Here is a 25500-nt window from a genome sequence, read left to right on the forward strand (position 1 = left end):
GCAGTGATTATTCCTGCTGAGCTTATTGGCATCTGTTACATGTAATTTTGGATTTTTGAGATTGGAATCAATGACCTCAAGTGACTCTGTCCTATATTCTCTTGCCATATTCCAAAAATACTTGAACAGTGAAGATTCAGGCAGGTTTTTCTAGGTGTGAAGTCCTCACAAACTCTTTCACAACCTTGCAGGCATCACAGTGAGGGGCCACTCAGCATTTGAACTGTAGGTTCCCTGAGTACTGAAACTCTGGGGTTTGTTGTAATCCCAGTGAACCTGAGCACTGACAAAGGCTCAGCATTTGCACCTTTCCCACCTCTCAGAGATCCCTAGGGAAGGGCAGATGTAGCACTGAGAGCAATTCTTGTCTGTCTGAAGGACCAGCATGGGTGCATTTTGCTTTTTCTTGCAGTGTGGTCTTCTGCGTTTCTTTCCCAGGTGAGGAATGCTCACGATGTTGTTCCTTCCTCTAACCCAGACATTGAAATCCACCTCTGGCCTTTGGTAGGGACAAATTAATTACTTACCCTGTATAACAGTTGAGAAGCTCACTGTCTTTCTTCTTGGAGACACCACACATTTTTTTAAAAAATCCACTAGATCATGTAAGGAATAGGCCTGAATCCCAGAATTTTCATCTGAGGGGTGGAATGCAGCAACAGTTGTAGTCAGTGGACTGTGTTTGCTTTGAGATTTGAAAAGCATAAAACTGCCTGATCTAACCAGCAAGCTGCTGAACAAAACCAAACAAGGATAGAAGCAGCAGCAGTCACTACCTCAGCTTGAAAATGCAACCAGCACCATTTCATTTTTTAAAGTTATTTTTTAAAGGATGTGCCATCCATCTTTAGGGCAAGCTCCAGCCTGGGAGCTGAAATGGAGGGTGCTCTTCAAGGCTTGGTAATTTAAGGTGTAATATTTCTGTACAGAGACTCTTTTAGCATTTGGCTTCAAGCTGGCTGAAGCAGTGACCTGCCAAGTGTAGTGACCTCTCTAACTCCCATTTTAGGTGCCTGGCTTTATCTGTGAATTAGGTAGAACCCACCTGCACGACTTAAATATCAGTGAAGAAATGCTCCGTCTTTTAAATTTATTTTTAGATCTGGGCCTCTGCATGACCACTTATTGCTGGAAGTAGGACATGTCTACAAACCAGGCCATGGGAGAAGACACAAATGAAGTGTCATTAGTCCCTAGCATGTAAAATTTAGTATAATTTCATTGATTTTGTCTTCTGATTTATTACACTCTTTGGTGTATGGCCTGGTAGGATACTAAGGGCAAACAGACATAATTTATTAATTCATTTAAGGGACTGTCTCACAGCTTGGTCATGGTGGCAAAGGTGAATTTTTTCACCTGTGCTAGTTCTGTGTCATCTCCAATTCAGTCATGAGAATATGGAATCACAACCAGCAGCTTGGATCAACACTAAACCTTTTAGATGTGTTTTCTGCTGCAGTGCCAAGCTGAGAAGTTGCAAGTGTGCATGAAATGATTTACAAATGTTTGGTCACCACTTCCAAGTGTGTCTTTTTTCGCATTAAAGGGAATTTCTAAAATACAAGCTATTTCATTTTGGAATGCAGCTAAATCTAACTATTTATGTTAGACTGTGGGTTTCAATTTTAGTTTATCAATACTTCAGCATCCCGAAACTTACTAAGTTTTATTTTCTGCTCTAGGAGGATATATATATATATGAAGGCACTAAGAAAGATTTCTTTCTGTGCACAGCTAAGGAAGCAACTTAATGTTAAAATATGATAGCAAAAAGGGACATTGGCTATTAAATATGAGAGTAATAGATGGGATTTGAGGTAATTCTGTAAGCTATGTACATTGCTATGCAGATAATTCATATTTTAATATTGATGGCAAACATCTTCACACTAAAATATGTATAGAAAAAAGGAAATTGACTATTAAAGATGTATGTAAAAGAAAAATGTAAATGATATTTGGAAAGTGACATGGCAACTATGATCTACTCTGACAGCTTTTCTTTTTCAATTTGTAAGTTGGGAAGAATGAAATCAGATTATAAGAAAAACTACTCTGTACCAGAGTAATGTACAAAACATTATTCAGATCATAGAAGTTCTTTGTTGCAAATACATCCCAATGTTGCAAATGGAAGTGTATTGAGCAGTCATACTACAGAGAATAAGACATTGAAATCTGAGTTAAATTTAAAAATAGCCCTCCCTAGGCTGGCAGGAATGGCTGTGACACTTCCAAGAGCAGTGTTTTGTTATTTCCCTGCTGCATTCCTCTCTGCTTGGCACAGGGGCCATGGAAGTAACTATGTGGAGAAAAATATTTGCCAATGCTAACAGATGTTCATCTTATAGTTAAAGAGGATCATTTTTCATAAACCATAACTTGGATGAGCAAAATATTTCAGTGGATGTACAAGGAACTTCCAAGGTCCCCTGGAAGCATGCCTGTGCCTTTCATGGGAAGCTTTGGAGAGGGATGTCTTGCTTTTGGGGAGACACCAGTAAATGCATGACCTTTCAGAGACACCACTGGAATTGAGGATTTAAGAGAAATTTTCAGAATAGAAGTTTGCATCACAGTTCCTGCCATCTAGCAGTAAAAGAGTCTTCCACCAGCTCTCATTTCTCATGCATGTCTGTCATCAAACAAATAAATTTTCATGGTAGATTTAGGAATACAATGTTTAAAAAGTCCTACAATTGTGTGTTTCAGACAATCAGATGTGCACCTCTATTTTTCTTTTATGTAGAAATTGTCAATATTCTATAGTTTTTAAATGTTGCCACAGTAAGAAAAGTAGATCCTTGTGGCTGACTATGTTGCTATTAAATAATTTTCCTTTTTTTCAATACTTGAACATTTCCATCTATTATTCATTAACAATTTTTGTCTAGCACTGAAGGTAGTTCTGATAAGCAGTGAACCATTTCTTCTGAATTAAATTCTTCTGGATGCAGGTATTTAATCTTTGGCGAATGCCTATTTTGATGGTACCTATGCAGTAAGGGAGTGCATAGGCAGTGCAGGAGGGCATAGGGGATGTGACTCAAGTGTTTTGAGTATGTCTTTGTGGTATCTTGCTGAAAAACTTCAAGGAGATTATTCATTTAATATATTTGACTGATTTTTAGCTGTTCTATGGCCTTGCCTGTTCCTTTTGGCCTCTCTGGGGACTTGGACATAGAAAAGAGGTGGAGCAGAAAAGTTGTGTCTGAGCAGTGAGTGATTAGATTTGTGGTCTCTGCTTGAACAAGGTCTAACAGTGGTGAGAGCACTGGAAATTGTGTTTAAAAACCCTGGAAAACTTGGTATTCACAAGGGTTGTGCTCAGGTTGATATCAGAGTTACCCAAGAGCTGCATGAACCTTCTGTCTAAGGCTCTGATTCACAAATTCCCTTTCCATGCACACTTAAGTATAGTTCAGATGAGTAAAGCATCAGTATATCAGGGTTTGGGCTCCCAGGTCTTATGTTTGTACTTATTTGCTGTTCTAAATGAGGATAAAATGGTGCAGGATCAGTGAACTGAAGAGGCAGATGAAATTTGAAGGCATTTGCTTATGTGCTACAGGGAGAAAGTAATGATGTGTTCTGCCTGAACCCATAATAGTTTAAAAGTGTCAAGTTGTTCCACAGAAATTTCCTATCAGAACACCAGTGAGGTGAATTTTACAAGATCTCTGATCACTAGAAGCTTCCCTTACCCAAGCTGTTGATGTGCTTTTTCCTCAATCCCAGATTAAGCATTTTGTCACTGAAGAAGAATTATTTGTTCTTAAATGCTATGCCTGTGTCTATGAAACATTAATTTTGTCATACAGAAAGTGCTTTGAGCACACTTGTAATTGATGTGGTTGAAACAAGGTGAAGAGACTGTCAACTGATTAGGACAGATGGAGAAATGCATGGACAGGAATTATCCTAAAGATGGTGGGAGATGCCTTAAAGGTGATGGGTGTACAGCCCATTTTTAGCACAAAAGTGGCAGCTAATAGAGTGGGCAAGGCAAGAGCAATAGAAAAATTCTGGTTTTAACCTAAATATGTTGTGGCTTTGTCTTGCAAAATATCTAAGTACTGAGTTGGAACTCTGAGAGATCCTGCTTTTAAAAATCCTTTTCAGCCTCACTGTTTTTGAAACAATATTTTAACAAATTTCAAACATAAGTGGCACTGGTCTCTTACTCCGGAAGTTGCTTTACAATATGCAATCTAAAACAGAATAGAAAAAATGAAATTGTGACAATTATACAGGTATCATTATGTGAAAAGAATTCATTATGTCTTGTTTTTTATACTTTCAGAACAGGAAGAAAATTATTTCAGAATGCTGAATTTTGGTAGAAAATAGTGAGGCTCATTTATTTTTAAGTAATTTTATCTGGTTTGGTGGTGTCTTTCATTGTTCTGATTCTGCCAGTGCATTTTTCTTCCTTTTTTTGTTTTTTCTTTTTTTTCTTTTTAATTTATTTCCAATTCAGAGTTTCTAGGCAGAGAATTTCAACTGATATAAATAGGCAAAGTCCTTTGCAAACGGTGAAGTAATTTCTTAATTTAAATTTCCAAGGAGCTGGCTGTGCTCACTTTTAGTTAAGTAATAACTGTTTTTCTCATCATAAGCAGTAGCATTCTGCTTTTTAAATAAAATAATTACTTTGGAGAGCTTGAAAAGAATGCCACAGCAGCTGTTGAACTAGTGGAGTCACGCAGAGTTTGTAGTTTTCATCTCTCCCTAATAGAAGTTACAGGCACAGAGCAGAAGGAGGATATAGTGCTGTTGGCAGGAATTTCTGAAGAGCTGGCTTCTTTTGTTTTCATGCACCCCCCAGCGTGAGACAGACAGACAGCAGTGGTGGCAGCTGAATATTTTAGGAGGGAAGTGTTTGTGTGCGTATCTGGGGGTGTGCTGTGTAGCTGTGGTGTGATATCTGAGCCTGGCAGTGAGTGCAGCGTGGCACTGGAGATCTGAGGCAAGCACCTTCAGAACAAGGCTGACATAATGAGTATGCAAGTGGATTTTTAATAAGATGAAATTAATTTTTACCAGTTACTCTTGGCCTGATTTTCTTACACCATGTCTGTATTTATGGTACTGGCACCTATCAGCAAAGTAATGTAGTATTTCTCAGTGTAAGAGGTGCCTTTGTCCTTTTTGCGCTTCTTCTCTTTGCTACGCTTTAACCAATGAACTGAAGTTTTAAGCTAGGATATGAAATTCAGGTTCATTTCTGGCTCTGTGTATTTTTTCATTTTCAGCAGTAGTATGAGACAAAGTGAAAGAAAACATCATGAACTCAGCTTTGTCAGGGTGTTGAAAGATTAACTTGTCTTTTTTTTAACAAATTCTGTAACATTTTTGTACAGTACAGGTGGGTGTAGGCATGGTGGTGTCCTTTGTGCAAGGGATGTGGGGAAATTATACCTATTTGGAACAATTTTATCTTCAAAAAATAATAAACTTTCTATATATTTTAGCAAATAACAGTGGAGATTTTAGCATTTTTGATCTTGGTCTGTAGCAGCAGGTACTTGGAATCAGCACCTATATATTTATTTGATTCCAAAAGGTATTTGTGCAGCCTCTCTTGAATCTAGTTTGGTATTCACCTGACCTGATAATAATAGTTTGGGTCTCTGCTTCATTTCTAGCTATTTCCCACATGTGTTTTTTGGCCACTGCTGGGCACTGAGGTGATATTTTGTATATCATAAATATACAAATTCTACCACCTGCAAGGTCCAGTACAGCCCATTACTTTCTATGTGAAATTAGATTATTTCTTTTTCTGAAGTACATTTACTTTTGGGTTTTTTTTGTTTTGGATTTAAACCTCCTTTTGTTGCCCAATTTTTTCAGCACTATCTTGTCCTCTGACATCTATAACACAGACAAATTCAGCTTTAAGTGTTTTGTATTTTGGAAATCTGTATCCAATCTGTGAGCGTATGTTTAGGAAAGATATAAAGGTTAAACTTGATTAATTCATACTCCAAAGACTCTGAAATTTGGACAGCAAGAAAAAAAACTCGATTGTGATTAATTTTTGCTGAGTGGAACAAAAAGTCAAAACAACTTGGTATAATTGACTTTTCAGATGTGAGGTTTGTGTTGGTATTTTTTTACTTTTTACAAGTAGTGAATTAATTTTTTAATCGAAGAAAAATTGGTAGAGTAAGGTAAAATTAAAAATAGCCAAAATAATAACAGTTTTACTTAATATGTTGGAGGAAGAGTTATACTGATGTTCTTGAAATAACAGAATTTTTTAATTCCTCAAGGATTACTGAGAGCTTGATCATTAAAAACTGCAGCTTGGAGTTCTTTCTACCACCTTCATACATTTTTGGCTTATTTTTCAAATTTATAAACTCACAGGACAGTTTTTAAAGGCACCACCTGCGTAACAATAGCACTGTCCAGAAAACAGTGTTTCTTATCTGCAGGTTTCCTCTCTTTCAAGGTTTGTTCTAGTTTGAGCTGCATTAATCTTGAAGTCGGAGACCCAAGAAGCAGCAATCTCAGCCTTCAGCATATCTGCCAGAAACCCAAGTAGATATTTTGATTCTGTCTTGTTTTATGGGACCCTTCAGAGAAATCTGGCAGAATTATCCATTTCTAGCTCTGTTTAGCAGCGCAGAATTACAAAAGGGGGCTCTGAACATTTGACAAAAAAGAGACATGAAAATAGGTACTGAAGGTGAACTAAAAAAAAGAGGGAATAATGGTGTATCGTTTATTGTCAGTGAAGCATAAGAATGCTGAACATTTATTTTTATTCAGGATGATTTATCCTTTGAAAAAGAACATGTTTTGGGCTTTTAGGTTTCACTGCCAAATCTGAAGGCTTCTTAGTGCTTCAGCTTCTTTGAGAAATTATTTATTTGAAAACAAATAGGCACAATAATGATTAATAGCCAAAAGTTTTTAAGTGTAGACAGAAAACCCCATCCTTCAAGGCTTTGTCACTGCCTCCTGAATGTGGAACCCCACAGTGGTTTTCCAGCCTCTCTTCCAGCACAGCTTTTCAGCATCATCTATAATTCATGACATTAAGTATTAATTTTGGCTTTTATGCTCCAAGGACATGGCGTGTTAGTCATCAATACCTTATCCACAGATTTCTGTTCTCCCTGCTCCAGCTCACCCTTCCCGGTGGATGTTGGATGTTCGTGTTCCTGGACAGACACAGGGTGGAGCAGTGACAGATGAGTGTCCTAAAACCTTCAGTGTGTCTCTCAAAGGCAGCTGCTGTGTATAACAGAAACTCCTCATGTGGAACTTCTCACATTTAAGCAGCAGGGCACACAGAGTCCCAGTGATGTGTCCTAAAGCTCTGGTCTTGCCTTTGCTCCTTAGGATGTGAGCAATGCCCTGTTCTCCATTAATACACCACACTACAGGTCAAAGATGTACTTTGATCACTCTAAACCCTCATATATATTGTTACTATTTTATAGCCTCTGTAGCTAAAATAATTTGTTTTTAAGATCCTTTTCCCCAAAATCACTTTGTGATGATCAGTTTTGCTAAAGGAAAAGGAGTTGTCTGAGTGCTAATTCAGCAAAGTGACATGCAGAAAACAAACCCACCCAAACCTGGCAGATAATTTCCTGTACTTGTTCTCCATGCTGTTGACAGAACTAGGCTTTGACTCCAGAAAAACAGGCAGCACTCCCCTTTCCCAGCCAGAATTCCTGTTTTGCAGAGTGGTATGGGAAGGTGCTGCTTTGGAGTACTGATGTAAATTTGTGAAAACATTTCTGTTATGTCCTCATCAGGCATTTCTTGTTATGTACTTGATCCATCATGGTGATTTATTTGATGTACCAAGGACAAGAGTCCCATTTTGAAAAAGGGTATTGAGTTGACCAATTTGAGAACTATATAAGGCAAACCTAAATTTTCTCAAACCATATGTTGATGGTATTTTCAGCATGTCCAGAAAATGCATTAACAGCAATGTGAAGCAGAACTGTTTGGCCAAAATTATCTTCATTAAAACCAAAGGCAATATCAGGTCATCCAACTACCTTATAGATTTGTTTTAAGTTGAATAAACCACTGTGATAAAAATAGAAATTCTTAACCACCATTTCTCTTGCTTACTTTGTATCTTTTTGAGATACATTATATTCAACCTAAATATACCAAAATTATAGCTTGTGTCAAGACCAAAGACTAGAGGAGAATGTTTTACATTAGCCTCAGGTGGACATTTTTCTGTATTTTCCTTTTAGATCATAAATAAGCTGAGTACACTTTTCCCCATTTTAAAGGGATTGTTATTGTTTAAATTAGAGTGCTATGGATCAGAAGTTCAGTGTGTTGAAAGTTATATAAACATTGAACCAGGAGCTGATCTCTTCCCCAAAGAACTTACCAATTACTGTTTCAGTGGAAGTGTTGAATGATTCATGTTTCAGATTTGAGTTTAGTACACTGCTATATTCGGTGTTACATTTTAAACTCGTTGCTCTGGGTGGGGAAATGCATTTTTGCTGAGGGCAGTCAGCACCTTGAGGTCTTTAATTTCCATAGATAGCAGACAAATGTTGCTTGAAAATGCTAGAAAGAGGTCTAACTCTAAACTAAAAATCTGCTGGATTTGTATAACAGTGCTTGCAATTGGTTCCTTACACTCATGGGAAAGAACAAAACTGACATAATAGAGGTATTTCAGTATTTTTTGTCTGGCAGTGCTTCTTTTCTGTGGGTAACAAATGCTGCTGGATTTATATACTTGTACAATTAACTTCATACTTAATGTATCTTATCTTGGAGGCTGACATTCTGTGAAAATAGCTTTTAAAATAATACTGTCACTGAAACGGTCAGCAGAAATGTCATTAATTATAGATCCTATTTTAGACTTCATTTAAATTATTATTTGGTTGGATAGAGAGTGAATTAGTTCTCTTATGCTGCATTGTGTACTGGCCTCTTAATAGCACAGATACCTTAAATATGAAAACATTTTTTGTGTGTGTGAAAAGATAATTTACTTTATTTTCAGCTGTTCAAAAGCAGCTTGTGGCCTTCCCTTTTTTTTTCCTTCTAATTTGTAATCAGCAGCTGTAGAAAGACTTCAGACATGCAGCTTTTTAACTGATAGCTGCAATCCCCAACTTCTGAATGTTAAAGATTCCTTTTTGTTTTACAATGAAACCAGCCACTTAGCCATGCAACTCTGTGTTTGAGAGTTACCAGACTATGTGTGTGTGTTGCAGAATTATCAGAATAAGCAGCCCTCTGCAGCAAGCACATTGTATTTCGTTACACACTTTTTTTAACATCTGTAGTGCCATCACTGGCCTTTAAGTTGATGTTTGAAATGAGTGGGACAGCTGGGAAAGTCCGAGGGATCTGGTTGAACTTCTTTGATTTCCATCCTGGGTTTTCTAGTTGTAAGAGGAAGGGTTTACATCTGAAATAAATAAAAATCTTGGGTTGCCTGTGCTCAACCCCTGCAGCTTTCAGGTGGAATAATTTATTTACCTTGGGAAATGCTGGAAATATTTGGTCCTCTGTCCCAGAATATTTGCCATTTCTTTTATATTACTCAGTACAAGTTTCAAGGTACTTCTTGTTCACTGCTTTATTGTTTCTTGTAAGATTTAATCTTTAAGCCTGGCAAAAGGTTTAAAGTGGAATTGTGATAGAAGCAGATTGGGCAGAGCCTGTGAACAGTGGTGAGAGAGCCTCTGGCATGCTGCTATCCTCAAACTTCTCTGTTTTCTCTTTAAATTACAGAGGAAATTATTTTTTTGGGGTTTTGGGGGCAGCTGACTTCATAATGGTTGCAAATCTGTCCCAGTGCCTGAGGGAGAGGCAAGAGTGAGGAATGTAGAACTTCACCAGCCAAAGGGGAATTCAGCTCTTCACATGCTGGGCTTCAGGTTGCTTTTCAATTCGTCTGGTCACTTTTCAGTTCATTTGCTCATTTCTCCTCTTTCTCTCCCTCAGTCTCTGCTCCTCTTAAACCTCCTTTATTTAATGCCTGAAAATTTTGTCAGTGGTGTGACATCTTTGGTGGCTCCACCACTGAGTCCCTTCCTGGAGCTTCCTCTGCATCACTCTGCCTGTGTCCCATGTCCATTAATTCTCCTGGAAGTTCTCAGTGGGATTTGTCTGTATCAGCACAAGGAACTCACACAGTGGAGCCCTGTTTATAGCTTGGATATTTTGAATGTATAAAAATACCTTTTTTCACATACCCTGTAGATGTTTCATAGGAAAATAAATTTGCTGGACACAGAGCAATCCTGCTTTGCTTCCTACAAATCCACTGGCATCGGTGGCCATCAAGGATCAGGGAAAACAGCAATTTTAGAGGATGGTTTACATCCCAAGGCTGTTTTGAACACTAAATATAATGAAGGAGAAACTAGTTTTAGTATTATATATAAGGATTTCCTAAAGATAAATGCAATTAGTAAAATAGTGGCTTAAATTAGGAGTTCATGTCTTGATTTTCTTTTTAATGGGTTTGGTTCGTGTTCACTGAGTGATTAAATGAGGATTAATGAGCCCTGGAAAATATGTTAATTTACCCCACAGAATGGAATTACCTCGTGATGAAACTATAATAAAAAATGTTTATGGGCTGTAAACAATATGTTCTAATCTGCATTATGAATCCTGTCTCAGAGATCTGTAACGTGTTTTTGAGGGAATAACAGTTGATAAACATTCAAGATAACCAGAGTAATTTAATGTGGAAAATTCCATGAGTGGTGAAACCACTGTGACACTCCTCAAGAGTGATTTTGACTTTTTAATTTGGTAAAACCTCACAAAACTGAAGAAGCAGGAATTTCAGCCATTTCTGAAACTTTGAATAGAAAAATACTCCATGAAGATGTATATGCAAAATGTGGCTGGCTGAACAAAAACAGTTTGAGCTCCAGAAATTAAGTTTGCTTTGGAAATAAAAGACAAAAAGGGGTCAAAATTAAATAAATGCACAAGGGGTAAATGCAAGTAATAAAAGCAATGCATGCTTATGTTTAAATAAAGACGGTCAAGATCAGAATGGAACTACAGAAGTGTTCTGCAGCTGAAGCCTTTTAAGTGGTCCAACTGTGGACCTTTTACTGTGTAAGAGAATAATTTAAATTGTGGTTTATGTTAAATGTGTATTTCTATAAAACACACACTTGCCTTAACCCTTCGCTGAAACCAAACCCAGAACCTCTTTTGTGTGAGGGAAACTGAAGTTGTGCCTCAGGGTTCTTTCAAGGTGGCTTTCAGTTAAAAAGAGGTTATACCTAATTTTTTTGCATAGATTTTTGGCATCTAGACATGTGATTTCTTCTTTTCCCTGAGATTTTGTGAAATGTAGCTGTACAATTTCCCACTAAACAAAAACCATGTAGTTGGTCTATCTTTTTCTTGCAGCTCTTTGTGTAGTTTATAGTGTTTTATTTGCTTTGTGTGTTTTTTGCTCCATGGGATATTAGACCAGTTAGGATATCCTCTTTATCCAGTGTCCAGAAGATAGAAATTATCAAGTTTAAATGTTGATGCTTCCAGTGGCTTGTCTGGCATTTTCTGGCCCTGGACATCCCTATATTGTGTCACTGTCTGCTTTACACAGAGTAGCTAAGAAATAAACTGCTTTTTTGAGTTGCTGATTTAATGTGTGAAATGCGATAAGAATTCTTGGGCTGTTTGAAGGCTTACTTTGTCTGTTCATGTGTTTATCCACAGATAGAGATCATGGAATCACAGAATGGGTGAGGCTGGAAAGAACCACTGGAACCTTCCTGTTCGAGCTGGGTCCTGTCAGGACGCTGCTCAGGAGTGCATCCAGATGGTTCTTGAATATCTTCAGAAATGCAGGTTCCACAGCCTCTCTGGGAAACCTGCGGTTCCTTCTGCTACCCCAGAACTGTGGTGTGACTGTTTCTGCTGTAATCCTGTTTTCCTGAGCTTAACCAGTGCTCCCAGGCCTTTTCTCTCCAGCAGAGTACAGGTTGCCCTTAGGTACCTGCTGTCCCCTCTCAGGTGATGCTTTGTTGTAGAGCTTCTCCCACCCTTGGCAATTTGTGCTCTTGTCACGTTTTTTTTTGTTGGATATGGATAGTGGGTCCTGGAGGAGTGAACATCTTGACTAATTTGCTGAGAGTAACACATTTGGATTAGGAAGACTTCCAATATAAGCCCATGTTTATGAAGAGTGATTTATTGCAACAATTTTTTTGCTGTTAACGCTACTGTTAAGCGATGGTGGTTTTCATTAGCAAATTGCTTTTTTTCAGCTTGAAAGCACTGTAATTAATTGGTGCTATAATTCTTTATATTGTTTGGGATTTCATTGCTGATTTTTTAATTACAGCGTGTCTCTTGGAGCAAGAAGTTTTCAGAAAGGCTTGTATGGAAAAAATCCTGTAGAAGTTGATACATTCATCTCTGCAATCAGTTATATTTGCTGGTTGTGATTTATGAGTGTTGCTGCCAGAACAGCTGTGAAAAAGTGTTCTGTAACATAGTTCTTTACTGTGTTTGGGGGGCAAATAAAATCACTGCAGCTTTGTTAGTTTTCAATAATATTGGTTTTTATTGTAATCCGTGGAAATGTAAGTAAGGCCATCTCAGCTTATTTTAAATGAAGTTAAAAAGGGCTTCTCAGTCAGTATTTCTCACAGAAACGGCCACTCCAATGTGGACTGGAAATTTCTTTATTTTGTGGAAGATTTCTTGCTTTGAACTCAGCTTCTTCAATTTAGAAAGGTTTTTCTTTTTTTGTCTGTTAGGACCCACTAGGTGATACAGCCCTTGGGAAGTCTGAAGAAATTGTTAATTATCAATAATAAATAAGTTTTTAAACCAGAAGAACAACTGTTATATAAAATGTCATTCCCAAAATTTAGCTACACTGAAATGTTACTACAGAAAAAACAAACGATAAGCACAGTATTTAACTATTTTTTTAAACTAAAAGTAGATTAAGATCACTGGTTGCTTCCATGCTGAGCAAAACAAATTGCCAAAATAGGACATAAGGGTGTACCAAGTCTTCGTAATTGACTTTCATTATATTTTCCTTTCCATCACCATATTTATTTCTGGTAGCAATATTTTTTGTATTTGGGATATTTCATTGATTTAAAATTTCCTTATGTTGCTGTGTTATTGTCTCACTTCTGACACCAAAATAATGTTATCCTACACTGGAATAATATTAGGATCCCACTTCTGAAATAATGTCGAAGTGTAGGGGTAAAAGCCATAAATTGATTGATGATTGATGGATTGGTTGGTTGTAGGATTTTCCAATATTCAATGCAGTCTTGCTGACTTCACTTACCTGCCTGTAGTTTGGAAGAAAAAATTAATTTCATAAACATGAGCAAGTTTGAGATCCAGCCTGTTAGAGAGGTAAAGAACCAAATGGGATGTGTTTGTGATGAAACTTTAGATGAAGTGGTCTGAATACAAGGAGACTGTACCTTGAATTAAGGAAGTTTTCCTTAGCTTGAGAAATATTTCAGTAGTTCTCTGACAAAGAAAAGTTAGGTCAGGCTGTGAAGTTTGAAATCTTTGTTAAGCTCTTTTTCTTCTCCAGCTGCACTTTTTTTTTTCATTCTGCTGCTGTTGAGTATTGTATACATTTCTTTATAGGGTTTTGTACTCAGAAATGGGCTTTGATTTTTTTTTTACTTAGTGCCTGGTGTTTGATTGCAGCACATACACTGCAAACTGGAGTCTCAAGATGTCATATGCTACTGGATTTTACTGGAACCAGGATCTAGTTTTGATCCCCAGAGCATGTTCAATCATTTCTTGCCATCATTACAAACATAATATTTAATTAATATCATCTCTAAATAAGAACTAATCAGTAGTTCTATTTGGTTTTTTAGACAGCTTTTCTACTGTCTGATTTTTTTTTGCCTTAATGCTGAAATGTTGTTGAAAAGTTCATTTGCAGATTTCCATCCATACTTCCTCAAAGCAGGATTTTCATCTTTCCAGGAAGATTTTCAGCTCTGTAGAGCATTTTATATCTGAATGGGGAGCTTATGCTCCAAGCTAAAACCTGCACTTGTAAAGTGTGACTAAATAAAGCAGTTTCAGATTGTTTGCAGATTGCTGGCCCTGATGAAGGAGCACTGAAAACATTTGAACTGCTTTGCTTTGGCATCAATCTGTTGTGTAAAGAGGGAGCATATGGACAGATCGTGCAGGCCCCTTGGCTACTGCTGGCACCCCAGCAGATTTCTGATCAGGGATGGCTGATACCCACACGTGCTGAAATCTCAGGATTTCCACTCCTCTCGTAGGCAGCTGGCATAACAAGATATCCACATGAAATACGTGCATATGGATTTTTTTCCCCTTTTAACAGAAGACAAACAGTCATAAGGCTGCTGGTTTGTGAGATGGAACATATTCTAGTTTAACATTTGCAAATGTAAGAGCTGTTATCTCAAAACTAAGGACAACTTGTGGGTACTTTTTCACAAGGTTTTGAGTTTAGCCTGGTAGTGCTTTTAGCAGAAGTTTCTAGCAACCTTAACAATACATCTTATGCACAAATTTTAGATATAGCTGCTCTAGCCAACAGTGTGTTCTAATGTAATCCAAATTTTAATTCAATCTTATGGCAATTCTTTGATAATTTTAATCATGGTCTAGCAATGGTATTCATAATTTCCTGCACTACAAAAAACATGTTAGTCCGACTATGCTGAGTTTTTACTTTCTGGCAGTTGTGTGGGTAAAATCTTTTGCTATGACTGGCAAAAATGGCTGGTTCCTGCTGCCAGGGTTCTGCATCCACTGCCATTAGATTTCACTCATATACTCTTTTTCTCTGGGAAGTTTTTTGCCATGGATGAAGTTTATTACTTGGATGATAACACCAGATATACCCTAAGAATGGGACATTGCCTCAAGATAGGTAGGAGTTTCTGGGGAAGTGAAACAATTATTTTCTGGTCTTGCAGGTCAGAGACTATTGAAATGTTAAAGGAATAATATGCAAGGAAGAAGAAAGCTGTTTGCATATTGCTTGTTTTACCCTTTGAGTAGGGAGGAGCACATGGAGCTGGTTTGTGTGAGGATGGAGGGGTGTTGAAGCAAACTGCAGGGATTCAGTGTCCCAGGTTTCTGGTGGACACACGCTTGGCTGAAGTCGTGGCTGGTGCAGATCCAGCACAGTGAGCCAGGAGGCTGCTGCTCTTGTTCCCTCTGAAAAATGGCATTTCTTTGCACTACAACTGGGGCTGAAATTTAAGTGGGGTACTTTTAAATGGTTTGTTTTCCTCTGGAAGTTGTGGGTTTGCTCTTGAAATTGTTATGCTTGGTGTTGTGGAGCTAAAATTCATGCGATGGTTTAAGGTTGCCTGTCCTTTCTGAAGAACAGCATGGGGAAAGAGCTGCTGAAAAAAAAATGACAAGGAAAGGGCATAGTAAAGTAAAGAGGAGAGAAGCTGTTCTGTGTTGTGCTCCAGAGGGAATGGCTTGTTGAGTGAAGCCGTACAGGGAGTGGGGAGCAAGAAGGAGTAAAGAGATTTGGGTTGATTTTGAGAGAGAACAAAGATTCAGGGAACATCTAGAGACTTAGCAAGGGTCAGAAGCAAAAGGTGTGATCTCAGAAGTCAAATTTTGTTAAATAGTCTTATTTTGAGCAAAGAAAACAAGAGTCCTGGAAGGAGAGGAACACGTAGTCCCAGAAGAGCATTCTTTGGCAAAGAGGTTGTTGAATTAATCTGATGTGTTGCAGAAGAAAAACCTCTAATCCATCTCTGTGTGCTCAAAACCAAACAAATGTAAAACAGTTTCTTTTGTGTGTTATTTATAGCTGCTAGTCCTTGCAGCACACTGCTCCTCAGTGATAACCTTCATCTGCACTTTGGCTTTTCAGACTCTTAGGAATTCTGTGGAGCAAGCTTTCTTCTCCATCAGCTCTTAACTTTGGCTCCTGGCACGCTATCCACCTGGTGAGGCTCAGGCCACTGATCTCTGCTACACTGCTGCACACCAAGCAGATGTCTTGGGGAGGAAGTTTTACAGCCTGCAAGCGGCTGGAGGCTGTTCTGAGGTTCATTAATCTTATTAGTATGTGTTTTAAGGTGGCCAAGAAAGCAAACTTTGGATTAAATGGAAAAGAAACTCTTTTATGGGTAGTGTCTGAGAAAATGGAGCATGAGAGAAAAAGGACTCTGTGGTTCTGTCTGAAAATGACAGTGAAATAGAAGGATGATGGAGAAGGAGCAAAAGTAGTTGGGTACATGTTATGTGCTCACTATCTCTGTCAGATGCCTTGTGGGTTCAGCTCTATGATGAGGATCATTGCTGAAAGTTGTTCAACATGCTGATGTGGATCTGCCTGAACCATTGTCTTTCCCTTCCCTGAGCATTCTTTACTGCCCCTCAGTTCTGACTTCCAGATACTTTATAAACATTACATGGCATAGTAAAATAAGGCCATTTTAAGGTTTAGTTGAAATGAGGAAAATTTTCATAACGGGGCATAAAGGCTTTCCTGTAGCTTAGTTGCCTTTGTAAATTAGCAAGTAAGTTCTGTGTCACAAATTAATCCTTACCACACATAGATTTTATTTCAGTTTGGAATAAAATTAAGACTTCGTTACAAACTCCTGATTTAATTGTCTGATGTTTCAAGTTCTTACTGAATGACAGTAGAGACAGGAATCCAAAGTTGCTCCCCACCTGGTAAAGACTTTGTGGTATTGTCCCTTCATTTGCTTAGAGAATGCTTTGAGATCTGTTCTCTTGTTCAGATTTATTCATTGCAAAGATCCATGCATTGGTTTGAGAATCAGCCTCACACTAGTTTTTTCTTTGACTGAGAGTATGTGGTTGGGTTCTTCTGAGCACTCAGTTAAATTTCCAGATGAGTCTGCTCAGTCACTGACTGACTGATGCTGTTCAATCAGGAGTTATGAATAAGGAATGTGAACCCTGCACGTGATCTGCTCACAAATGGTTCTTGTGACTGTGATTTTTTGCAAAATTGATCAGCCTTAAAACATTTATGGTTATTCCTGCTCTGTTCAGTGACCAGATCCATAGCATTATATTCCCAGGTTGGAGTTGTAGAATTGCAGCAGGTAGGCAGATACTTGTAAACAGAATAGACCAGGTTATCAGCAATTTTGATTACTATGGCATGATCTCCTAAATGAGAAGATACTGTAAGCAGAGATTTGCTGCATGCCTCTTGATCAAAATATAATTCCCAAGTTGTTCAAAAGCAAGTTTTAATTACACAGCCATTCCAGATCCTAGCAGGCTGAAGCACAGTGCAAACATGTTCTCTGAGATAACAGGACACAAGTTAAAATTCATCATGATAATAATTTTAGCTTCCATTTTTTTTCCAGTGGCACTCTGATGGCCCAAATTTGTAATGTTTTTCTATTTAAAGAAATTTTGTCTATTTTTTCATGTGGTTTATTGGGAGTTTTTAATGGATTAATTATAGTATAATCAGCAAGTGATTGTTGGACACATGCATCAAGTAGGACCAAAGCAGAAAATCAAAGTCTCTGGTTTAACTTTTTAACATTCATAAAATATTCCCTGAAACTATATTGTGAGAAAGGGTATGTACTGGTTCCCAGTTCACCATCTCTATATTTCCTCTCTAATATGTTTGTCTTTTTAAAAGCTTTCCCTGATAGAAGCATTTCCTTCAAAATAAAATCCAGTTATTTCTGCATTTATGCACTAACTTTTAGAGATTTTGAACCCATCTCCTTAATTCATATGGTGCAATATGAGACCACTTAGACTAAAGTCTTTAGATGATTAAAATTGCTACATCTAGCAATCAATTGCTACTAAAGAGGCTACACATACAGAAAAAATAATTTACTCTCAAATAAATTATATGAAATTTAGATCTCAGTACTTGATTAAATGAAAAACGTCCTACGTAGATCTGTAAGGATCACAGAGCCATAGGTAGGATTGAGGAAGAAGCTACAGCAACTGAAAGAAATGAAACACAAATATTTTTAAGGAATGAAGAAATAAATTCACATCAAAATAACATAGCAGAACTAATAAGCACAGTGCAGGCAAGGTAATAGACCTCTCAGGGGTAAAGGATGGGCCTCCCACTGAGGAAAATTTCATCTTGCATAATCTGAACTGCAGAACAAAAGTTCCCAGAATGTCTCAGGCAGCAAGAGCCATAGGCTATGCTCATCTCTGGAGATGAACACAGCAATAGTGAGGGCATAGCCACTTTTGTGTGACCTGTGAGGAGCAAATCTGTGCCCTACTTTGTTTTGCTCATGCTTAGACCCATTCTCCAAAATAAAGGATTAAGGACATGGGAAATAAACTGGAATTGAGTTATTGAGGGTTTCAGAATCACTGTGATGGTTTGAAAACAAATTTAAAAACATATCTGTGATCCCTGACACTTTTTAGTGTTTGAGAGGCTATTGCCACATTCTTTTCCTGTGTAATAAAACTAGTTAAAATATAAAATTATTTGGCTTTCCTATCCTGTTACTCTTTTTAGAAGTACTGTGAGGATAAAACCAAAGCCTATTATTTAATTTCAAATCAATGACAAGAAAGTGTGATAACAGTCGCATGTGTTGTCAATAATATTCTTCTATCTTGCTTGTTTTAGAGAAATCTCCAGTCTGAGATAGCTGGCAAAATCCAAACAAAGGCTCCCCTACATTTTATGAGAAACAGTCTCCACTCTCTCTGATTAGGCCTGTTCTTTTCTGTTTGAGCAGACACATTTAGCTATGCCTTATGCATACTAACAGAAAAGATTTATAGTCTGGAATAAATCTAGGAGCTGATTCTCGTTTCCTGTATTATCTGCATCCATGGTGGAAAATTTATGTTAAATCTTGAGTCATGTTATTCTTGGGCTCATACTTAGCTCCTATTACTCTTAAAAGGAATTAAGTGTTAAAAGGAGACAAAATTCTCTGAGGTGCCTTTTTGGAGACCACAGCTTTGAAATGCTGTGCTTCGTGGAGTGGCTTTTCTACTTTGACCAAGAGTGAAGAGCTTTTATAGCATTATACCTGCCTGCATTTTGAAATACCAGGCACAAATAATACTTTGCTGAGAGGAGATTATGTTTTCATCATGGCATTTGCTGTCATGGTTGCATGAAGTGCAAATCCTTTGGAAGGGCAAAGCCTTAGCAGTGGAGAGCGTGCAGAGAATTCTCACTGCACCCCTGAACACTGCTACCATCAAACAGGAGCTCCAAACTCCTTTCTCCTCAGTACTTTTGTTCAAAGCTCTCCCTCAGGGAAGTCACGGGAGGAGGGGAAGAGGTAGACAGACTTCTCAGTCCTTTTTCTGGCTGCCTGCTTGGGTTTTGCCTTTAATCTCCCTGTTTCTCTTTGATGCAGGTACGTAGGCAGCTCCACTGAGCAGTACCCAGAGAAGTCCTTTGTTATTTGTCTGCCTTCTCCATCCTCTTTGGGCCTGTCACCAATGCCAATGCAGAGTGCAGGGGTTTTCAGCAGCCTAGTGGCAAACAGGAGGTTAAAGGCATTTTTGTGCTTCTCAGGAGTGAAATGTAGAACCTAAATTCCTGTGTGGTGCACCTGACCTGCAGATATGTTACAGTTCTGGGTCCTGTGCATCCCTTTAAGGTGATAATCATCAGCAATTACATTCTTTTTTTTTTTTTTTTGTAACAAAGTCTCTAACATTTTTCAGTTACTCAATATTACCTGTATCACCTGAGGCTTGTCTTTCATCAAAATAGTCTGGTTTGTCAAATTCAAGTTACAGTTTATTCCATCTTTCTTACAAGTGTTTGTCTAGGCACGTATTGCTTTAGCCTAGTGCAGTGCTGGTTTTTTTTATACCTTGTTAGTATATTGCCTTGCAGTCACAGTTAATATTTAAAACAAAAATCTTTTTTGTTGTTGCTGTTTTAAAATTTTCAAAATGCAGTAATTTGAATCTTTATTGGGGTGTCTCAGGAAATTCTGTTGGAGGTTATTTCGTGTACATGGTCAGGAAATTCAGTAACTCCCTGTATTATTCATAGGAATCTGCTGACAGAGTCTGGGGGCGATTGGCAGAAAAAAATGTATGGCATCTTTGGGGTTGCTTTTTTTGGTTGGTGTGGGTTTTTTTTTTAATTTATGAAAACCCCAAGCTTGCATAAAAATATTTTTCTGGGATAAATGGCTGGTAATCACAAGAAGGAGGAAAAAGACACAATCAAGATCCATTGTGATTCAGGAGATCTGTTAATATTCTAGACTCCTTGGAGAAATGAAATAATTGAATACCTGTTTCAACTCAAATTGGCATTTTAATTCTTTTTCCCATACTTTTATGGCCACTATTAAGAAGCAGTAGCTTAAACCCAGTTAAATAATTATGGCATTAATTCAATCAGTAAAGAGAGAACTCACAGAATTTACTTGTGGAATTGCAACTGGAGCTTTCAGAGGGCTTGTGTCGTGAACCAACACAAGTTGCAAATTGTGATAAATAAAGTGTTTTGGTGTTTAAATTAAAGAAATTACCTCAGAGATCAGCATCAGCATGGCTCCAAGAATTATGGAGTTTGTCAGGTAGTTTCTTTAAGGTTTTGTGGACTATACCGAGTTCATTGTCTGATTCTCTGCATCAACTTGTTAGTTGGCTAAAGTGACACTCAGAATATCTGCTAGAGCTCTAAGGTGGTTTTTAAAGCAAAATATACCATACCTGGAGCTAGATCATGTCATTACCTGGACAGGATCAGAGTACTCTCTTCTCCTTTCCCTGATTTCAAAGTTACATGAATTGCACAAACTGATTGAATAAAACTTGCATGGGTTAATGTTTGGAGATCTGCCTCTTTACATTTTAGGTGTCTCTGTGCCCCCAGGGTGTTTTGTTCAGCCTGGGATATCGTTTACTATGTCTTCCCTGCCTGGGAAGCATCTTTTGCAGCCCTGGGACTTTTGAGGGGTGACCTGAAGAGGCCTCAGTGCAGAGAACTGGAAGGTTTGTCTTTCTGACCCCCTGAACATGCTGGTCTTGGCCCTCAAGCCCTTCATCTTTTTGTGCCTCACTTTGCCAGCACCTTCTTGTCACAGCCTGTGTCCTGTGGGCTGGACCCCAAACCAGGTCCTTCATGCTGTATAAACCCCCCAGACTGTGCTTTTGGCGGGGCACTGCCCCTGCAGGTTTCTCTGCTTTCCAACACATCCCATTTTTAGCGGCTGCCGTGAATTGTTTGAATATGTTTCTTTTGTTCCTCAGGACTGTGAGCTGCTGTAATTTGAAGTACGTGTGTGACACAGTTATCTGGCTTGCATTTAGAAGAAAAATACGAATTTCTAATGAAAAGGCTCATACAACATTTAGGCAGGAAATGTGCATGTTCCATTTGAAAAACCATTCTGTTGTGAGTTGAAGGCACTATTTACTGACATCCACCTGAAACAACCAACAGTGCTGCAGCAGAACCTGTTTTCTGCACTCAAACGACTATGACCATACAATTCTAATTTGTTTTTTTCAACAGTACACATTCTTTTAATAGACCCTGTTAAAAATAAATATGCTTTGTCATTGTTTCTGGAGCAAGTCAGGCATGTCACCTGTATCAATTTTCATCTCAGACGTGTCCCAGTGTGTACTTCAGTTGATGATTGTGTGCAAAGTTTCAGAAGGGTAGATTTGGAAAAAAACCCAGGAAAACTACTGCTTGAAGGATTTTTTTATTTTATTATTCCTCTGGAGTGCAGTATTTTCAAACTACGAGGAAACTACCTTTCAGGAAAATGCTGTCTCTTGGAAGAAAGGAGTAAAATCATAAGAAATTATAATCAACTAGAAAAATCAGCATCTCATGGGATATGGGACCCCACAGGAGCTTTGAAACAGTTTATTTCCAGAGCAAACTTATCATGTTAGAGGATACTACTGTGGAATACATGAAGTTAGAGGAAGGGATGTTAAGAAGTTAGCATGTACATTTCAATGAGTCATCCCCAGATGCAGAGGAAATTTCAAGAGAGAATTTATTAAGGTTCCTTTGCATAGTAAACAACCACTTCCACAAAGTTGTGTCACCAATTTGTCCAAGAAGCTTTCAGGAGCTTGTATGGAAAGATTATCAACCCAATTTGTTCTTTATGCACTGGAATTTTAGAATATCAGCGTTGTTACTAAAGACACTTTACATATTTCTGTCCTCTTGGGAGGAGAGATACATGCTTAGAAGGAAAGAGATATATAGTCTATGAATTCGGGTTTTATGTGGATACCATTTTCTCAGTTCCAATTCTTGGATGGAAAGAAATATCTTAACCACATACTTTTTTCCATTTATTTGTTTTTATTGCACCCAGTGCAATATGACTTTTTGATATAATGAAGACATTTGGTACATACCTAAATCATGCCAGGGGTTTAAAAAATACTTGTCCTTATTAAAGGCAGAATCAAGACACAATGGTGTCCCAAGAGAGTAACTGCCAGAACTTATTTTTAGTTTTTGGAGAATAATGGCTTTTTGAATTAAATCCATCAGCAGCCTACTTTCAATGTGAGTTTTACATGGCTGTTCACAATTCTAGGTGCCTTTAAACCAAACCTATGCTAGTATCTTTATCAATACCATATTCCACACTATGCTTTGCTTCTGGTAAGGTTTTCCCAAGGCTCAAATTGTTGCTGGTCTCTTCTGGCCCAGGGCAGGAGAAAGCATCAGGAAATGGATGCTTTCCAAGAGACGGCTTAGACTAATTCTTGATTTAAATCTTTTGCTTCATACTTACAGCTCATTTCTTCTTCTAACTGAAGTGGTAAATGTGATGCAGCCAAAATGATCTTTACATGACACATGGTCATCAATGTCTCTCAATAAGCAGCAGCTCTGCTTATTTTGGGCAAAAAATCCTGGGAGGGCTTCCTTGCTTGTGGACAGCTCTGGATCATGAAAGTTGTAGTTGTACTTTTGGTGTACTTTAAACTTTCTGTTGTTGTTAAGTTTCTACTTGTTGTTGTTTTTGGACTCAAGAATAGAAAATGAAGAGGCCATGCTTTATTTTTGTTTAAGAATCTGGGAAATTTGCCTCAGGTGATTATAGCCATTAGTCAATTGTAGCAAGAAATACTTGAGAGTCTTTTTTTGAAGGAGGATTGGAAAAGGGATTGAAAGCTGCCTGAGTTTATTAAACAAATCATTGTAAAGGAATCTGAAAAGTAGATGTAATAAGCCCTTTTTTTTTGTTTGTTTCCTGAGACATGGGAAATCTCAGGGATTTTAAACTGTCTGGAAGTAAGTACTGCATAGATGATAATTAGCTGAGTTGAAGAAATTGCAGATTGATATTGATTTGGCATGGGGAAAACAAGCTAAAGCAAAATCATCAATGGGCTGTGTTTGAAAAGTGAGCAGGAGAGCAGGGAAATTCTACTTAATGTTTCCATTTCAGACTGGCACAAAAAATAGGGGTGTAATGATATATCAAAGATTCTTCTGAAGTAGTAAAGGATAAAAATAAAATACAGAAAAAACTTCCTAGTAAGATATTACTTTTCATTTTTGACTCGTGCTTTTTGCTATATCAGTATTGAGGTACCTTCAGGAGGCAGACCAGGCATTTTTGTCATCAAGATTGGAAGATAAAGACTCTTTTGATTTAAGTCCTCTGCATGTTGTTTCATGTACTTCCTCTTCTGATAACTGTTCCTTCTAAAATAAATTATTTTGTTTTCATGCTCTCTTTTTGTAAAACTCTCTACCTTCTCCAGATAATCCATCTGTCAGCTGTTGAATTTAGCAGCAATTGTTAGATTTAACATGTAGAAGTTCTTTGTGCTTAGAAAGCAAAATATCAGTGCAGGATTCTGATTTAAAAAAAAAAAAGGCTAAATCTGGGTTGTTTTAATAAGCTATATAGAATGGAAGAGTTGGGACACATCAAGAAGAGTCTTTGGTTTTTCTGCAGACTAGAGGATTTACCTGTAGCATATAAAACTGACATCTTGCAGCTTAGGATGTTTTTGTTGTTGGTTCGGTGGGTTTTTTTAAACCTTTCTGTCTCGTCTTCCCTGAAGTAAGATTGTTACTCTGTTATATCATCTCTCATTCTGCTTGGAGCTTAAGTTAGACAACTGCATGATAGGAAAAAAATACATCATATTACTGTCCTGTTTTCTTGTTCTGTTTGGTTTTTTTGGGGTTTTTTTTTTAAGGTTTAGCCTGTCTGGTTTACCATCAGTAAAATCTGTATTGACCCTTTTCTGGCTGAGTTTTACTACTTTGTATGTGATTTTGAGTGTCATGATATAAAGAGAATGTGAAGCTGTTAGAGAGGGATGAAAAGGATGGTGAAGGAATTGTGAGGAAGTCATACAAGGAGCAGCTGAGGGCACTGGGTCTGTTCAGCTGGAGGAAAGAGATGGGAGACTTCACCCAGTTACAGCTTCCTCATGAGGGGAAGAGGAGGGGCAGGCACTGATCTCTGCTTGCTGGGGCAGTGACAGGACCTGACAGGTCTGAAATTGTCAGGGGAGGTTTAGGTTGGGTATCAGACAGAGGTTCTTCCCCCAGAGGGTGTTTGGGCATGGAAACAGCTCCCCAGGGAATGGGCACAGCACCAAGCCTGGCAGAGAAGCCTTTGGACACCCAGGCTCAGGGTGTGACTCCCGGGTGTCTGTGCAGAGCCAGGAGTTGGACTTTGATGACCCCTGTGGGTCCCTTCCAACTCAGGATATTCTGTGATGGTCTCAATCCTGTCTTAAACACATGGAAACAACATTTTCCGAAACTCTGATCTTGTAAAACTGGGAGACTGAACTTGTCACAGGTGAGACTAGACAGAACAACAGAGGCTTTGCAGAGGAGAAAATTCCTCAGCCTGGCAGGGAATGCTGTGGGCTGCGTTGAAATGGTACTACAATTATAAAACTATATTTTGTAAATTATAATTTATTTACTACTATATGGGGTAGTACAATAAACCAAATTTAGTTTATAAAAGTATGTAATTGTAGTTATATAAACTACACCAGAGGGATCAAACAAGCTTCCGCTTGGTTTTCTTGAGATGGATCAGCTTGTAGCACTAGCCAAGAGAAGAGTGTGATGAAGATTTGGCTGTTTTATTCCAATTAATAATGCCTTTGAGAGAGAAGGAAAAAAACACAAACCACAAAACCACCCTGTTTTGGTGTTTGTTTAAAACAGCAAGAAGTAAAATAAGATGGAAACTCCGTAGCTGAATGGACATTCCAAAGATGAGCCACTGCTTTCCCGCATCTGACAATGAGTTTTGTGACTGTCTGAGCAAGGGGTGAGTGAGCAAAGGATTGTGGCAGTTCTTGCAGGGTGGCCTTTACTTAACAAATTTACTTAGAAAATTCAGTAGATGTGCTCAGAATTTCACTTCTGCTGCACACTGTACTTTCTTCACTCTGCTCTCCTGACGGGAATGTGAGCTCCACGAGGTTGTGAGTCAGGATGGCAAACTGCAGATATTCCTTCTTGAAGACTTAAAACCAGTGTGGTAACCACAG

The 25500-nt window shown here is 38.1% G+C and overlaps 2 long non-coding RNA genes across 4 annotated transcripts in view; both read left to right on the plus strand.

The window, feature by feature from the left end:
* Positions 1-25500, plus strand: part of LOC135295043 (uncharacterized) — a 332142-nt gene that overhangs the window by 65946 nt on the left and 240696 nt on the right. The window lies entirely within an intron of this gene.
* The window catches only part of LOC135295045 (uncharacterized), a 111868-nt gene that overhangs the window by 64653 nt on the left and 21715 nt on the right, over positions 1-25500 (plus strand). The window contains exon 2 of the long non-coding RNA XR_010357094.1: positions 25172-25277. This is a non-coding gene — a long non-coding RNA (uncharacterized LOC135295045). The remainder of the gene's footprint in view (positions 1-25171; positions 25278-25500) is intronic.

This window comes from Passer domesticus, chromosome 2, assembly GCF_036417665.1.
Source record: "Passer domesticus isolate bPasDom1 chromosome 2, bPasDom1.hap1, whole genome shotgun sequence".
Lineage (NCBI taxonomy): Eukaryota > Metazoa > Chordata > Aves > Passeriformes > Passeridae > Passer > Passer domesticus.